Source organism: Oncorhynchus nerka, linkage group LG20, assembly GCF_034236695.1.
Source record: "Oncorhynchus nerka isolate Pitt River linkage group LG20, Oner_Uvic_2.0, whole genome shotgun sequence".
NCBI lineage: Eukaryota > Metazoa > Chordata > Actinopteri > Salmoniformes > Salmonidae > Oncorhynchus > Oncorhynchus nerka.
In genome coordinates this window covers 77,518,095-77,535,166 of record NC_088415.1, presented here as the reverse complement: position 1 = coordinate 77,535,166, position 17,072 = coordinate 77,518,095, and the positions used below count along the sequence as shown (strand labels likewise).

The 17,072-nt window shown below is 43.5% G+C and overlaps 1 protein-coding gene across 5 annotated transcripts in view; it reads right to left on the bottom strand.

Annotated features, from left to right (window-relative positions):
* LOC115103151 (protein FAM227A) overlaps positions 1-10,661 on the bottom strand; it is a 29,554-nt gene extending 18,893 nt beyond the window's left edge. For 3 of the 5 annotated variants that reach the window (XR_010460229.1, XR_010460230.1, XR_010460232.1), the window contains exon 1: positions 10,432-10,661. The gene's annotated coding sequence lies outside the window, so the exon portion shown is untranslated. Of the gene's footprint in view, positions 1-10,427 lie in introns of all 5 variants that reach the window. The other 2 variants (XR_010460231.1, XM_029623863.2) reach the window with 2 other exon arrangements.
* Between the last annotated feature and the right edge of the window lie 6,411 nt (positions 10,662-17,072).

Sequence of the window (17,072 nt, the reverse complement as noted above, 5' to 3'; positions counted from 1 at the left end):
TCTCCTTGGATCCAGATGTGTATCAGTGGAAAACGCACAAGCTGCTGGTTGGACTCAGTGGCATGGAACCCATAGTAGATGACATCATCGTAGTGGGCTGTGGGGACAGTGTTCAGGAGGCAGACCATGACCATGACTCCAAGCTGCTGGCCGTGATGGACAGATGCAGACAGGTCAAGCTAAGGTGAAGCATAAAAATCTTCAGTTAAAAGTGCTAGAGGTCCGCTTTCACAGGCACATCTTGTCCTCCATCTGATTGATTCAGAGAATGTGTAGGCTGTCTTGGACATGCCACCCCACCCATCTGACGTGAAGTCCGTGCAGAACTTTGTCGGATTCGTCACCTACCTGGTCAAGTTCCTGCCACAGCTCTCTGAGGTATCTGAGCAACTAAGGAGGCTCATGGACAAGGACACCATCGGCATTGGCTTCCAAAACACAACACAGCGGTGAGGAAAATAAAGTACCTGATCACCCAGACACCTGTCCTGCGATACTACGATGTGTGAAAACCTGTCACGATTCAGAGTGCCTCGAGCCAGTATGGACTGGGCTGTTGCGACAGGTAGCCTAGCAGTTAAGAGCATTGGGCCAGTAACCGAAAGGTCGCTGGATCAAATTCCTGAGATGGCAAGGCGGAAAAATCTGCAGTTCTGCCCTTGAGCAAGGCAGTTAACCCCCAACACCAACTGCTCCCCGGGTGCCGATGATGAGGATGTGAATTAACGCAGCCCCACACACGTGTCTGATTCAGAGGGGTTGGGTTAAATGAGGAAGACACATTTCGGTTGAATGCATTCCGTTGTGCAACTGACTAGGTATCCCCCCATTCCCCTTCCCTTCATGCAGGAGGGCCAGCCTGTGCCATTCGCCTCTAGGGCACTCACAGCTGTCATCCACCTCTTCAAATGGGAGACACTCTAGACCACATATGTCAGAGTCAAGGCCCGCGGGCCACATCCGGCCCGCAAGAAGGTTTTTTACGGCCCCTGGGATGATCTTGATTTATTATTAGAACCGGCCCGCAGCAAGCCGGCAGCCCGCAGATCTTTTACACGCACCAATACTACATTTCCCACAATGCAAAGGTGACGCACCGAGCAGTAGGCTGCTTCATTTCAATATTTATTGGCACAGCAGTCGTCAGCATCACAGTAAAATTAACTTTCAGATACCCATCAAAAATGGCAAAACGGAAGGTGGATACTGAGAACCGGGGTTTCAAACAAGGTGGGAGTCGGAGTATATGTTCACGAAGGTAGCTGGAAAACCTGTGTGTCTTCTGTGTGGAGAAAGTGTGGCGGTACTGAAAGAGTATAATCTGAGACGACATTATGAAACGAAACACGCGGACAAAAACAAGAATATGGACATGGAACAAAGGCTACAAAAGGCAGAGGAATTAAACGAGGCCTCAAATCTCGACAGGCTCTGTTCAAAAAAAGCCAAATCACAAGGCCAGGCTGCTGTCAAGGCCAGTTTTATTTTGGCAGAAGAGATCGCTAAATCAGCCCGGCCATTTACGGAGGGGATTTCATCAAAAACTGCATGATTAAAGTTTGTGACGAAGTTTGCCCAGAAAAAGGCAACTCTTTTAAATGTGAGTCTGAGCAGAAACACCATTGCCGAGAGAGTAGACCAGTTGTCCATCAATCTAAAAGAGCAGCTTGTGAAAAAGGGAAAAGATTTTATTGCATATTCCTTGGCTGTGGATGAGAGCACCGACATTTCTGACATTGCCCAGTTGTCAATTTTCATCCGCGGAGTGGACTCCAACCTAAGCGTGACAGAGGAGTTTTTGGCTTTACGTCCTATGCATGGCACAACTACGGGGCATGATTTGTATGAAGAGGTGTCAAGATGTGTAAATGAGATGGAGCTGCCTTGGGAAAAACTCGTGGGTTTGACAACCGACGGAGCACCTGCGATGTGTGGACACAGGAGCGGACTGGTGGCGAAGATACGGGAAAAGATGCAAGAGGAAAACGCGACAGGTGAGCTGACAGCTTATCATTGTATCATACACCAGGAAGCGTTGTGCGGTAAAGCCTTGAAAATGGAGCATGTAATGAGCATCATCACGCGCACAGTTAACTTTATCAGAGCCAAAGGTTTGAATCACCGCCAGTTCAAGGCATTTCTGACGGAGTTAGAAACGGAGCATGGTGATTTGCCTTATCACACAGAGGTGCGATGGCTAAGCCAGGGAAAGGTGCTTCAAAGATGTTTCGAGCTTCGTGAGGAGATTTGTCTGTTCTTGGACAGCAAAGGGAAAGACACAACACAACTCCGAGACGAAATGTTTCTGTGTGAAATGGCTTTTCTGTGTGACATTACGAGTCATCTGAATGCAATAAACTTGCAGCTGCAGGGTCGGGATCGTGTCATCTCTGATATGTACAGTACAGTGAAGGCATTTAAAACCAAACTGACTCTGTGGGAGACGCAGATGCGGAAAGAAAATTTGAGCCACTTTCCCAGCTGCCAGACCATGAAAGAGAAGCTCTCTACCAGTGCGTTCCCGAGCACACAGTTGGCTGATAAAATAGGTATGCTTGCCGCTGACTTTCGACCCGATTTGCTGACTTTGAAGCACAAAAAAGCAGGTTGGAACTGCTCGGTAACCCATTTGCTGTTGACGTGGAAAGCTCACCACCAAACCTCAAATGGAGTTGATTGACCTCCAATGCAATGATGCACTGAGGGCAAAATATGCGGCAGTGGGTGCTGCGGAGTTCGCCCGTTTCCTCCCGGCACAATGCCCCAGCTGCGCATCCAGGCTGCTCAAACGTTGTCTATGTTTGGCAGCACATACCTGTGTGAACAACTGTTTTCTTTGATGAACCTGAACAAAACATCACACAGAAGTCGACTTACTGCTGAACACCTCCACTCAATTCTGAGGATTTCTTCAGCTCAGAGCCTTACCCGAACATTGATGAACTTGTGGAAAAGATGGGACACCACCAAGTATCACCCTCAACCTCAAACAAGTGAACATTACTGTGCAATCACATATTTAGAGTTTTTACTCAGTTCAAGTTTAAAAGTTAAAATGTAATATTTGTTTTCACTGCATGTTACTTCTCCTTAAACAAAGTGTTGTTTTTGATTAATAGATTTTTGCACTTTATTTTTTTGTATTTCAATCCAATTATATTTTAAAAATATTTCAGTTGAGTGGATGATAGAAAATTGCTATTATTGTTTTTTCTTTGAAGTAAATTTAGCCCACTTTTGCTAAAATAGAAAATATAGTCTACTGATGGTGCCTTGAATACCGGTTTCTTTCATTTAATGTTCATGTTATGGGGATATTTATATAAAGGAAATTTGTCTTTTGTGTCTGTTGAAAATTAAAGATTACTGACAGAGCCATAAGAAAATATTGCTTTATTTATCTGATCATATTGTAATATATTTGTTAGGTTTTCAGTAGGTTCAATTAGGTTCACTAGACTATATGCGTCATTTAAAAATTTTTCAATGAACATTCGAACAGTCCGGCCCTCGTCTTGTAGCTGATTTTTTTATTTGGCCCTCCGTCCATTTGACTTTGACACCCCTGCTCTAGACCCACACTGGAACAGACCTATATCTGCCTAAGGTTTTCGAAAGCCAAGTTAACAAACAGATCACCGACCATTTCGAATCCCACCGTACTTTCTCCGCAATGCAATCTGGTTTCCGAGCTGGTCATGGGTGCACTTCAGCCACGCTCAAGGTCCGAAACGATATCATAACCGCCATCGATAAGAGACAATACTGTGCAGCTGTATTCATCGACGTGGCCAAGGCTTTCGACTCTGTCAATCACCACATTCTCATCGGCCTTGGTTTCTCAATTGACTGCCTCACCTGGTTCACCAACTACTTCTCAGACAGAGATCAGTGTGTCAAATCGGAGGGCCTGTTGTCCGGACCTCTGGCAGTCTCTATGGGGGTGCCACAGGGTTCAACCCTCGGGCTGACTCTCTTCTCTGTATACATCAATGATGTCGCTCTTGCTGCTGGTGATTCTCTGATCCAACTCTACGCAGATGACACCATTCTGTATACTTCTGGCCCTTCTTTGGACACTGTGTTAACTAACCTCCAGACAAGCTTCAATGCCATACAACTCTCCTTCCGTGGCCTCCAACTGCTCTTAAAAGCAAGTAAAACTAAATGCATGCTCTTCAACCGATCGCTGCCCACACCTGCCCGCCCATCCAGCATCACTAATCTGGACGGTTCTGACTTAGAATATGTGGACAACTACAAATACCTAGGTATCTGGTTAGACTGTAAACTCTCCTTCCAGACTCCAGCATCTCCAATCCAAAATTAAATCTAGAATCGGTTTCCTATTTCGCAACAAAGCATCCTTCACTCATGCTGCCAAACATACCCTAGTAAAACTGAATATCCTACCGATCCTTGACTTTGGCGATGTCATTTACAAAATAGCCTCCAACTCTCTACTCAGCAAATTGGATGCAGTCTATCACAGTGCCATCCATTTTGTCACCAAAGCCCCATATACTACCCACCACTGCGACCTGTATGCTCTCGTTGGCTGGGCCTCGCTTCATATTCGTCGCCAAACCCACTGGCTCCAGGTCATCTACAAGTCTTTGCTAGGTAAAGCCCCGCCTTATCTCAGCTCACTGGTCACCATAGCAGCACCCACACATAGCATGCGCTCCAGCAGGTATATTTCACTGGTCACCCCCAAAGCCAATTCCTCCTTTGGCCACATTTCCTTCCAGTTCTCTGCTGCCAATGACTGGAACGAACTGCAAAAATCACTGAAGCTGGAGACTCATATCTCCCTCACTAACTTTAAGCACCAGCTGTCAGAGCAGCTCACAGATCACTGCACCTGTACATAGCCCATCTGTAAATAGCCCATCCAACTACCTCATCCCCATACTGTAATTTATTTTGCTCCTTTGCTCCCCAGTATCTCTACTTGCACACTCATCTTCTGCACATCTATCACTCCAGTATTTAATTGCTATATTGTAATTATTTCGCCACTATGGCATATTTATTGCCTTACCTCCCTTATCCTACCTCATTTGCACACACTGTATATAGACTTTTTCTATTTTTATTATTGACTGTATGTTTGTTTATTCCTGTAATAGTGCCTGTGTGTAGCTGGTGTAGAGGAGTCAGGCGCAGGACAGCAGATATGAGTAATAAACGTAATTTACTCAAATATACACAAATACAACACAATAAATCGAGCCCACAATAACGGACCGTATTACAAACAAACAATCACTCACAAACAACCATGGGGGAACAGAGGGTTAAATAATGAACAAGTAATTGGGGGATTGAAACCAGGTGTGTAAGACAAGGACAAAACAAATGGAAAATGAAAAGTGGATCGGCGATGGCTAGAAGGCCGGTGACGTCGACCACCAAACGCCGCCCGAACAAGGAGAGGGACCGACTTCGGCGGAAGTCATGACAATTCCATGTGTTGTTGTTTGTGTTGCACTGCTTTGCTTTATCTTGGCCAGGCCGCAGTTGTAAATGAGAACTTGTTCTCAACTGGCCTACCTGGTTAAAAAAAATAAAAACTCCAACACAGCAGACCTACGCTCAGATAGAGGAGTACTTCAGCACTGTGTTTTTATGGCAACGCTTCCACCTGTACGGGTGCGACAACATTACCGCAGAGACAGATCACAAGCACCTTATTGCTATATTCAGCGAGGCTCTCCTGAACGTCCCAAAATGACTGCAGAACATGCTACTGGCTCTACAAAGCTACAACCTCAAGGTGGTGTATAAGCCAGGGCCGGAGATGTACGCGAGTGACAGGCTCAGCAGGGCTACTGCATCAGACACACACACACACGCTCCATGCATGAACAACACGCAGTGTGCAGCTTACAAACAGAGCAAGTGGATGATGAACTTATCAACCAGGCTGACTACCTCAATGTTACGGACCAGCGCCTTATTCAAATCAGACAGCACACAGACAGGGAAGAGCACCTCCAGACATTGAGGTCTGTGATTCTGATGGGCTGGCCAGACTGCAAGGAAGAAACTGCTCTAGCCATCAGAGAATATTGGCCAGTCAGAGAAGAGCTCATTGTTCAAAATGAGGTGCTATTCAAAGGTCAGAGAGTCGATATCCCCAGTCCCCGCGCCCTGAGATGCTGGCGTGTGTGCACTCAAGTCACATTGGGGGTAAGGCCTGTTACAAACAGGCACGTGACACACTGTATTGGCCAGGAATGCCGAGTGAAATAAAGGACTGTCAGCAAATGCACAATCTGCAATGTACACCCTATTGAGCAACAGAGAGAGACAATGATGTCCCACGAGCTACCGAAGCAACCCTGGCAGATAGTAAATCTAGATCTCTTTCAGCACAGAGGCAAAGACTTCCCTGTTAGCCGATCATTACTCAGCAGAGTCAACGATCAAACGCTCAGTTTGCACACTGTGCCCAGGCAGATGAGGTCATCTCAGATAATGGAACCCAATTCGCATGCTTTGTGTTCTGGAAATTTGCTGCAGAATGGGAATTCAAGCACCTCCTTGCCACGACACCCAAAAGCTCATTGGAAGGCCGAGTCGGAGGTCAAAATCGCAAAGAACCTCTGCAAAAACATCTCTGTGAGAGGGCAAGGATGCCTGAAAAGCAGTGACGCAATACACCAGCGGAAGGCATGGATAGCCAACCTAATCTCATAGTTTCACATCAGAATTTGCCGTAATTGGATGAATGTTGATTTTTAATCCATTAATTCTGCGTGGCTATAGGGTTAATTCCGCGTGGCTATAGGGTTAATTCCACGTGGCTATAGGGTTAATTCCGCGTGGCTATAGGGTTAATTCCGCGTGGCTATAGGGTTAATTCCGCGTGGCTATAGGGTTAATTCCGCGTGGCTATATGGTTAATTCCACGTGGCTATATGGTTAATTCCACGTGGCTATAGGGTTAATTCCGCGTGGCTATATGGTTAATTCCACGAGGCTATAGGGTTAATTCCGCGTGGCTATAGGGTTAATTCCGCGTGGCTATAGGGTTAATTCCGCGTGGCTACAGGGTTAATTCCACGTGGCTATAGGGTTAATTCCGCGTGCCTACAGGGTTAATTCCACGTGGCTATAGGGTTAATCCCGCGTGGCTATAGGGTTAATTCCGCGTGGCTACAGGGTTAATTCCGCGTGGCTATAGGGTTAATTCCGCGTGGCTATAGGGTTAATTCCGCGTGGCTACAGGGTTAATTCCGTGTGGCTACAGAGTTAAAACAGAAACAACTCAAAGGGTTAAGTTGAGGTATTAATTCTGAGTGGTTAACTATGGTTATGTTTTGGTTTGGCTATGGTTTGGTGAAGGCTTAAAACTAAATAATTAAAAACAATGCGCTGTTTCCATTAAGCATCATCAAGTATTCTCCCTGCTTGCTAGAGAATTGTGAACTGCCTTGTGAGTTTGAGCCCAGTACCATGCCAACATAAAAATCCCAAAAATTGAGGAGCGTCGACGATGGCATATATCGACGGCTCTCTCTTGTGACCAGCCTGGGATAGCAGGTCGGCTAAGCGCTTAAAAGCAGCTCTATACCAGGGGCCCGGACAGGCCTCTGGAGACTCGGAGAGTTGCATCACACTTCTACTCGGTCGAATGAATGGATCACTGTACCGTCATAAAAGGGTTAATCTCTTGGTTGCTGAGCTAACAGTCATAGGTTGCTGAACACCGACAGTCATAGGGGTCGCATGACAAATGACGGACACCTAAGCAAGTCAAATGGGGCATGAGGCACTGGGTGAAGAACCAGCGGATCACAGGGCGACAGCTCCCTCTACCAATCAACACTCCCCTCAGACTGTCAGGTGACACGACTCCTGACAGAAAAGCCCCCAGTCTTTTCATGCTGTGGACAGCTGTCCGAGCCAATTAAGATACTTAGTCTGTAGGTTTCCTATATGGACAGTTGACAGAGTAAAAAATATATAATAAATAAATAAACAATAAGACAAAAAGACATAATGCACTGACTATCTTTACTGAAGACTTGACTATCATTTAAAAAAAGGGAAAAGTGAAGAGACTGAGACAAATGGACTCAATATCATAATTTGTTGTTAATTTTACATCTGAAAAAGCTCAAACCTTTCATGTTGGATATTATTACTAGGTTTGTTGTGTTAGTGAATAGACAATGCCCTGTCCTTTTTCTAAAATGGAAGACGTTATGGGTGTAAGATGGCACGTTGATGCCATCTGTTGGTAAATGTTCATCACTGCAACACCCAGTGTTTTACCAGTGTACTTCATATACCTGGATGTATTGAAATGTGCTGAACAAGACTGGTTACTCGCATCCACGACCGGCCTGCTCATTAGGCGGGACTATGCGGCCGCATATTGCGGAAGATTGACGAAGGCCGTATTTTCTGAGCTAATCGGACCTAGACACACCTCCAAAAACAACTCATAAAACCTCATAATTCTGCCCCTAAACGATGACAATTTTTAGGTGAGCGTTAATGCCGCCATGTGATAAGCTGTGTCCACTTTGTCAAAGGCAGGGTCCTTGTTCATTCCCAGCGCGCCTCTCCAGGGTGCCGTTGGAGAGACGCATCGCTGCGGCACTCCACCAACATTCCGTCAAAAATGATCTAATATAAATCATGTAGCAGATATGGCATATGGTAGAAAGAGTTTGTTGCCTTTTATGAAGCATACAGGCTGGAGATAAAATGTATGACAATGTGATGAGATGGGACACTTTCTACACCAGGTTTCTCCAATCAACTAGCCTAACCTAAATGGCGCCAAATCAAATAAAAAATGTCATGTTAACAAACAACATATCCTAAAAACAGGTCAGGTCAAATTAAAATGGACAATATGGAATGGACAATCACAGCTGTTCTCCAGGAGTTTACCCCCATTGTCATGATCAGTGGTTTCAAGTTTCTGTCAATTTTTGACAAGCTGCATTTCCCGCTGTGTTAACAAATTGCAAATAGGCTCAGGATAACTCCTGATGAAGTTGGGTAGCTGATATTCAGAGTTTAAATTGCGAAATTCATTAATAACAGAAATCAGGACTAATAAATCCAATGACACTGCCTGTTTTACAAATGGTGGACTACCACATGGATCGGCATTTATAAAATGCCATTGCAGGCTGACATGGTAGGCTACACACCAGTAAGCACAAGCTGACGTCTTTATTAGTGTTTTACAAACGGTAGGCTTACCACATAGATGGGCATTCATAACATTTTATTTCAGACAACACTGTAGGCTACACCTTAGTAAGCACATACCAATACCAACGCGTTTTGGATGTTTTTTTAATGCAATCCGCACCAGCCTTGATTTCCACATCCACGGACATTGTTTTTTGGTCCGGCCTGGACCAAATCTGAACCAATCATAGATGTCTAGGTTTGGTTCAGATTTGCCCGGGTCTGGACCAGCCTTGATTTGGCCAAAACATAGACCTGGATAAATGACATATTTTCAACTTTCATTCAGAACCAAAAATGAGCTTGATTTCAACATCCAAGAAATTAAGTATTTTCAACCTTCATTCAGAACCGATAATGATTTCAATATTCTGAAAAAAAAATGTCAACGTCCTAGAAAATATGAATTTTAAGCATACGGAAAATAAGTATTTTCCCCATTCATTCAGCACCCAAATTGAACCTAACTTCAACGCCTGGAACATTTAAAAAAATATTTTCAACATCATTTTTTACTGAAAAGAACGGAAAGGACCAGCCCTGCTCGGGTCATTTAATGCTGCATTCAAAACAACTGCGAACTAAGGAAATCGCGACTTCTGACTTCAGCGTAATCAAGACAACTGGGAACTAGGCAATCGCGACTTCTAACTTCAGCGTAATCAAGACAACTGGGAACTCTATTTTTTTAAAAGATCATCCACCTCGGCATTCTATATCGGAAACTGGCATCTTTCTAGAGCTCCGACTTTCTGACCTGAAGATCACTGACACCATTATTTGAACTCGTTTTTTAAGAGTTCCCAGTTGTATTGAGAGCAGCATATATGTGGTTAGCTGATAAGTAAAATACCTATCCAGGCGTTGTTAAATCTGCAATGCCTGGGCAAAGGAACGCGTCAATAATGTGATTAGTTGATATAAAATGCCTATGTCCCCCAAAACCTCAATTTCTGTCTATTTGTATAATAAAATCCAGATAGACTAAAAAAGGGCCAAAATGCGGTTGTGTTTTAGTGCCCTCTAAGAGTTTTGGAATTTCCTCTTCCTTTTTTTGTTACCACGCAATGTGCAATTTATTCTATTAATGTTTAATCGACGTCTATTTTGGACAGCAAATCTGGGAAGAAAAACTACTGTCTAATCACACGAGGTGCTGAAAGCCGTATATCTCTGAATTGACGAAGTGTTTGATTAGAAGTTACCTACGTCAATTTGCCTGGCTGTACAACCCCTGTCCAGTCGTCCTGTCCCCTCGTACTGAAATTCACACAGCTCTGTGTGTGGAATTCAAGAGCGCGTTACCGAGGAAACCCTGTGACGCCATCCAACAAATATTGCAGACAAAGACAGGCCTATTAGTCTAAATACTCTACTAACATAAAAGCTGTTAGAATTATAAGTGTATGTATGTCCCTTAAGGTCCTTGTGTAATGTGATATTGTACCCCCTAGTCCAATTGTCCATTGCGTATTATTCATATATACTTGTGTTCCCACATGTACTTCCTGTATTGATTTGTTGTTAATCATTGTTTTTGGTTTTTTAATTAACTTAAAAAATAAAATTACAAATTAAAAGACAGGCCTACTAGTAACCAGAGAAATGATTGTATATGAACCAGAGCCTTGTATTTCGAGAGTTGGGCCAATGCAGTTTCTACATGCATATAATAAAATAAAAATATATTTTATTTGTTTTATTTTTCCTGTTTTTTTTACTCTCAATATTACACTTATTCATAAAGAAACATCTAAAGGGAGTGTTCTGAGTCAATGTCAATGCTTTAATCACAACAGAAGACCATTTTTTAGGTCCAAAAAACCCCCAGAACACATTATTTTTGGGATGTATTTCCCCTTTAATTGCACATCTAGTAATAGAGGAATGTGTCAGTCTAGCAATGTTTCTGCTTTTATTTTTTTATATTTTATTTAACTAGGCAAGTCAGTTAAGAACAAATTCTTATTTTCAATGACATCCTAGGAACAGTGGGTTAACTGTCTGTTCAGGGGCAGAATGACAGGTTTGTACCTTGTCAGCTCAGGGGTTTGAACTTGCAACCTTCCGGTTGTGTGCACCATGCAGCAATGCTGCATTCAACCGCACTGGTAATCCATGCAATGCAAAAATGTTAAACATTACAAGTTTACATTTTTTTAACTAGGCAAGTCAGTTAAGAAGAAAATCTTATTTTCAATGACAGCCTAGGAACAGTGGGTTAACTAGTCTAGGAACAGTGGGTTAACTGCCTTGTTCAGGGGCAGAATGACAGTTTTTCACCTTGTCAGCTCTGGGATTTGATCTTGCAACCTTTTGGTTACTAGTCCAATGCTGTAACCACAAGGCTATCTATCTGTTTTGCTTATTTGCTGTCCATGTTAAAAATGCTATAATCAGCATCCTACATACGTAAGGGGCCATTATAAAGGGCCATATGTTTTCAAATAAAACAATGGCCAGCTGGATCCAGGTGTATGCAAGTTGTTTTGTAAAAATAGGCTATGTCTCGCCCGCGAATTCATTGTGTTTTTTGAATATGGCCCTTGTGCTGATTGAGTTTGACAACCCTGGTCTACCCATAAGACGGTTATCATTAGCATCGCTAACTGGCTACACAAGAGGTGATAAACAGACAGACACACGCACCAAACAGACAGACAGACGGGGGAAATATTGCAGGAAACATTATGTTTAGTTGTGCTTTTTTAAGCCAATAGTGGCTAACCAGGGTTGGGATAATGTGAACGTGGCTTTGATTGGATAGTAGCCGGGAGCTTTATGTTTATGACAGTTTGCAATGGAGCACATGAAAAAATTCATATACTTTCAGAATTGATTGGCGAGCTATTCATAAGTGGGCTGCAAGCTACTGGTAGATTGCGATTTACTTGTTGGAGACCCCTAGTGTAAATGTAGGGGAGGAGACAGGTTAAAGATGGATTTCTAAGCCTAGAAACAATTGAGAAATGTATTGTGCATGTTTGCCATTCAGAGGGTGAATGGGCAAGACAAAATATTTAAGTGCCTTTGAATGGGATATGGTAGTAGGTGCCAGTCGCACCAGTTTGAGTGTGTCAAGAACTGCAACACTGCTGGGTTTTTCACGTTCAACAGTTTTCTGTGTGTATCAAGAACGGTCCACCAACCAAAAGACATCCAGGCAACTTAACACAACTGTGGGAAGCATTGGAGTCAACATGGGCCAGCATCTGTGGAATGCTTTCGACACCTTGTAGTTCATGTACCAACGAATTGAGGCTGTTTTGAGGGCAAAATGTGTTCCCAATATTTTGTACACTTAGTGTATGTGTATTTCCTCCTATGTTGAGGTAAAAAAGTATAATGCTTGTATGGATGTCAACCTCAGCACATGTTCATGTAATCGTTACCAATAAACTGCATTAAGTTAAATATGACATTGACAACCAACATCAATTTCTGTTTGCTAGCTATGCTAACCAGTTTACAGTATAGGAACGGGAGTTAGCATTTAGCAGTCACCTCTTCTAAAACTGAAAAGGGACAAATTCTACATGTTATGCAGGGAAAACAGTCAAATAAATCAAAATACAATTAAAGTAACCTCATTATGGACCTGTTGAATGTGGGCCATGGACTCTACTGCATTTATACATGGGACATATATTTTATATTACAATGCTATGTAACTGAATGTCTAGATATAAAACAATATTCCAAATTAAAAAAATTAGCATAACTCTAAATATATGTCTCTGCTGGTAACTAACCCCAGCTTGTCTGTGCAACAGAGCTTTTTCCCTTATCCCCTCACCAATAAAAATGAAGATTGATATACAGTGGGGCAAAAAAGTGTTTAGTCAGCCACCAATTGTGCAAATTATCCCACTTAAAAAGATGAGAGAGGCCTGTAATTTTCATCATAGTCACACTTCAACTATGACAGAGAAAACGAGAAAAAAGAATCCAGAAAATCACATTGTAGGATTTTTAATGAGTTTATTTGCAAATGAAGGTGGAAAATAAGTATTTGGTCACCTACAAACAAGCAAGATTTCTGCCTCTCACAGACCTGTAACTTCTTCTTTAAGAGGATTCTCTGTTCTCCACTCATTACATGTATTAATGGCACCTGTTTGAAGTTGTTATCAGTATAAAAGACACCTGTCCACAACCTCAAACAGTCACACTCCAAACTCCACTATGGCCAAGACCAAAGAGCTGTCAAAGGACACCAGAAACAAAATTGTAGACCTGCACCAGGCTGTGAAGACTGAATCTGCAATAGGTAAGCAGCTTGGTTTGAAGAAATCAACTGTGGGAGCAATTATTAGGATATGGAAGACATACAAGACAACTGATAATCTCCCTCAATCTGGGGCTCCACGCAAGGTCACACCCCATGGGGTCAAAATGATCACAAGAACGGTGAGCAAAAATCCCAGAACCACACGGGGGGACCTAGTGAATGACCTACAGAGAGCTGGGACCAAAGTAACAAAGCCTACCATCAGTAACACACTACGCCGCCAGGGACTCAAATCCTGCAGTGCCAGACATGTCCCCCTGCTTAATCCAGTACATGTCCAGGCCCGTCTGAAGTTTGCTAGAGAGCATTTGGATGATCCAGAAGAAGATTGGGAGAATGTCATATGGTCAGTTATAGTCACAGCTGTGTACATCCCCCTCAAGTGAACACCAAGACGGCCCTCAAGGAACTTCACTTGACTCTATGTAAACTATGTAGAATGCATTTATTGTAGCTGTGGATTTTAACAAAGCAAATTTGAGATCAATGTTACCTAAATGTTATCAGCATATTGACTGGGCTAATACCCTCGACCACTGCTACTCTAACTTCCACAATGCATACAAAGCCCTCCCCCACCCTCCCTTCAGAAAATCCGACCACGATGCCATCTTGCTCGTCCCAGCTTATAGGCAGAAACTCAAACAGGATGTACCAGTGACGAGGACCTGGACTGACCAATCGGAAGTCACGCTCCAAGATTGTTTTGATCACGTGGACTGGAATATGTTCCAGTCAGCCTCAGAGAATGACATTGATCTACGTATATGCTGACACGGTGAGTGTGTTTACAAATAAGTGCATTGGCAATGTCGTAACCACTGACCATTAAAACCTATCCTAACCAGAAACTGTGGATGGATGGCGGCATTCACGAAAAACTGAAAGCGCGATCCACTGTCATTTAACCATGGAAAGAGGTCTGGCGATATGGCTGAACATAAACCGTGTAGTTATTCCCTCCGCAAGGCAATCAAACAAGCGAAATCCCGTTACAGGGACAAGGTGGAGTCGCAATTCAATGGCTCAGACATGAAACGTATGTGGCAGGGTCTACAGGAAATCACGGACTACAAAAATAAAAACAGCCACATCACAGACACCGACGTCACGTTACCAGACAAACTAAACACCTCCTTTGCTCATTTTGAGGATAATACAGTGCCACCGTTGTGGCTCGCTAACAAAGTATGCGGCCACCCCCTCTCCTTCTCAGTGGCTGACGTGAGTAAAACATTTAAACATGTTAAACCTCGCAAGGCTGCTGTCAAAGACGGCATCCCTAGCCGCGTCCTCAGAGCATCAGCAGACCAGCTGGCTGGTGTGTTTACGAACATATTTAATCGCTCCCTATCCGAATCTGTTGTCCCCAGATGCTTCAAGATGGCTACCATTGTTCTTGTACCCAAGAAGACAAAGATAACTGAACTAAATGACTGCCGCCCCCTTAGCACTCACTTCTGTCATCATGAAGTGCTTTGAAAGACTAGTCAAGGATCACCTCCACCTCACCGGCCACGCTAGACCGACTTCAGTTTGCATACCGCCCCAACAGGTCCACAGATGACGCAATAGCCATCGCACTGCACACTGCCCTATCTCATCTGGACAAAAAAATACCTATGTAAGAATGCTCTTCATTGACTACAGCTCAGCATTCAACACCACAGTACCCTCCAAGCTCATCATCAAGCTGGAGGTCCTGGGTCTCAACCTCGCCCTGTGCAACTGGGTCCTTGACTTTATGATGGGCCTCCCCCAGGTGGTGAAGGTAGGAAGCAACATCTCCACTTCAATGACCCTCAACAGGGCCCCACAAGGGTGTGTGTGCAGCCCTCTCCTGTACTCCCTGTTCACCCACGACTGCGTGGCCATGCACGCCTCCAACTCAATCATCAAGTTTGCAGACGACACAACAGTAGTGGGCTTGATCACCAACAACGACAAGACAGCGCACAGGGAGGAGGTGAGGGCAGTCAGAGTGTGGTGTCAGGAAAACAACCTCTCACTCAACATCAACAAAACAAAGGAGATAGTTATGGACTTCAGGAAACAGCAGGACAACTCCCCTATCCACATTGACGGGTCAGCAGTGGAGAAGGTGGAAAGTTTTAAGTTCCTGGGCGTACATATCCCAGACCAACTGAAAGGTCCACCCACACAGATATTGTTGTGATCAAGGCGCAACAGCGTCTCTTCAACCTCAGGAGGCTGAAGAAAACTTTTACAGATGCACAATCAAGAGCATCCTGTCGGGCTGTATCACAGCCTGGTACAGCAACTGCACCGCCCTCAACCGCAATGTTCTCCAGAGGGTGGTGCGCTCTGCACAACGCATCACCGGGGGCAAACTACCTGCCCTCCATGACACCTACAGCACCCGATGTCACAGGAAAGCCTACAACCACTTGAGCCACTCCCTGTTCACACCATTATCATCCAGAAGTTAAGGTCAGTACAGGTGTATCAAACTGGGCCCGAGAGATTGAGAAACAGCTTCTATCTCATAGCCATCAGACTGTTAAACAACAATCACTAACTCAGAGAGGCTGCTGCGCACATTGAGACCCAATCAATGGACACTTCAATAAATGGACCACTAGTCACTTTAAACAATGCCACTCTAAATAATGCCACTTTAATAATGTTTACATATCTTACAATACTCATATCACATGTAAATACTGTATTGAGACCCAATCACTGGACACTTCAATAAATGGACCACTAGTCACTTTAAACAATGCCACTTTAAATAATGCTACTTTAATAATGTTTACATATCTTATATTACTCAAATCACATGTATATACTGTATTTTATACCATCTACTGCACCTTACCTATGCCGCTCGGCCATCGCTCATCCATATATTTATATGTACATATTCTCATTTACAGCTTTAGATGTGTGTGTATTAGGTAGTTGTTGGGAATTGTTAGATTATTTGTTAGATATTACTCCACTGTTGGAACTAGAAGCACAAGCATGTCTCTACACTCGCATTAACATCTGCTAACCATGTGTATGTGACCAATAAAATGTGATTATATTTGATTTGACATCTGTGGCATTGTGCTGTGTGACAAAATTGCACATTTTAGAGTGGCCTTTTATTGTCCCCAGTACAAGGTGCACCTGTGTAGTGATCATGATGTTTAATCAGCTTCTGGATATGCCACACCTGTCAGGTGGATGGATTATCTTGTCAATGGAGAAATGTTCACTTATAGGGATGTAAACAAATGTGTACACAACATTTGAGAGAATTAAGCTTCTGTGCGCATGGAACATTTCTGGGATCTTTTATTTGAGGTCATGAAACATAGGACCAACACGTTACATGTTACATTTATATTTTTGTTCAGTATACATTTCTGTTTCTCAATTCGAAATGAAACCTAGTCCTGCTAGATACATTTTGCTCCCTCTGCAGCCAGTGGTTTCCTTGGCAACCCAAATTCATTTACCATGGCCCCTGACTGTCTGGTGTTTTAGACAGCTATTGTCTCCAGACAACTTAAATGTGGTCCTGCAGGGCATTGTACAGTGACCGTGT